Source organism: Octopus bimaculoides, chromosome 26 (assembly GCF_046866305.1).
Source record: "Octopus bimaculoides isolate indiv1 chromosome 26, ASM4686630v1, whole genome shotgun sequence".
Classification (NCBI taxonomy): Eukaryota; Metazoa; Mollusca; class Cephalopoda; order Octopoda; family Octopodidae; genus Octopus; species Octopus bimaculoides.
In genome coordinates this window covers 2,810,565-2,812,387 of record NC_142953.1, presented here as the reverse complement: position 1 = coordinate 2,812,387, position 1,823 = coordinate 2,810,565, and positions in this window count along the sequence as shown.

Genomic DNA, 1,823 nt, shown 5'->3' with positions numbered 1-1,823 from the left:
ACCACAACCAGCAGCAACAACACCGTCATTACTATCACCATCACAACCCAGTTGCGTACTGGGTCGATCTAATCGACTGGCCTCCCTCTCACCCAAAATTTCGGGTCTTAGCATCCTGGTGTTTTAACTTCCATTAAAAAGCAAACAAAAAAAAAGACAACTGCAATAACTACCACCACCACCACCACTACTGCTACTACAATAACTACAAATAATTACTACAGAGCAGATGCAATTACAACAACAACAACAACTATGGCAATAATTATTACAACCACTACAACAACAGCAACAACACCATCACCACCACCACCAACAATAACAAAGCTGTTCTCTGTTGTTACTTGGGGGAGGGGGGTTATCAATTCTGCATCTTTTTTTTTTTTGTTTTGCCTCAACAGGAAGAATTCAGTGACATAACTCGCTGACGCCCACCACCGCTCCAACTCCATCCATTTCCACTCCATTATCGTCGTCTTGTCATTACTTCCTCCTCGAACTACTACTACTACTACTACTACTACTACTACTACTACTACTACTACTACTACGCTGCCACCTCTTCTGTTACATGAAAGAGAGAGAGAGAGAGAGAGAGGGAGAGAGAGAGACCAACGGGCAGACAGGCAAACGTTGCGTGTCTGTGTGTGTATTTCTATATCTGTGTGTTTGTGGAATTGCTGTTAATAGTTCTCTTTGGAATGGTAGACCCACAATTACTCCCTACAATACATCGAAAATAACATTCATTAAGCTGAAGGCACTGACCGGACGAGTTCTGTTTCCTTCACCAAAGAATCCGCCTCGCCTCTTTCTTTTATCATAATTCCATTTCACCAGAGCAGTAGCAATAACGTGTTATTAGGACACAATATACTTCTAATGCAAATTTATTATTATTATTATTGAGTGAGAGAACAGTGCATGCCATCAAAGTGACACTGGGATGAAATATACAAAGTCCAGTATATCCATCATGGCTACCCGTCTGGTAAGGGTACACCAGGCACATGCATCACAACCATTTGTGCGCGACATTGTGATCTTATATCAAGATTAACATTGCATGACCTTGCAGGTGGGGCCCAGTTAGAATTTTCTTCAGGTCGAGTAGCCCATCTCGCTCAAAGGGTCCCTGAATGTGAAATAAAGTGTCTAGCTCAAGGACACAATGCGCCGCTGAGAATCGAACTCATGATCTTACCACATCATCACCACCATCACCACCACCATTACCACTACCACTACACCACCACTATTACTACCACCACCACCACCACCACCATTACTACCACCTCCGCCACTTCCACCAACCAAAACATGCTAAACGTCTTGCTCATCTCTGACAGAATCCACGATGATGGCGGCTCTGGCCGGCCTTAACAGTCTTTCATCATATACAACATGTATTGGACACCCACGTAGAGAGTGTCTATGCGGCAGGGTGTGAGGGGGGGGGGAGGTTTTCACACACTCTACGCATGGACTGTGTGTGTGTGTGTGTGTGTGTGTGTGTGTGTGTGTGTGTGTGTGTGTGTGTGTGTTTCTTTTAACTAAATACTTTGTCCGCTCATTTTCTATTCAGTTCTTAACATTTTCCAACTGCACTCACAGGACATTGATACACGGAGCAATGCTTCCCATAATATGTATGTATGCATGTATGTATGTGTGTGTGTATATGGACCGTGTGTGTGTGTATTTGTGTGTATGGTTGTCTATATGTAGATATGTGTATTTACGTGTGAGTGTATGCATATGTTTAAATGTTCGTGCTTGTATGTGTCTAAATATTTATGTACATATGTGTGTATGTGTGTGTG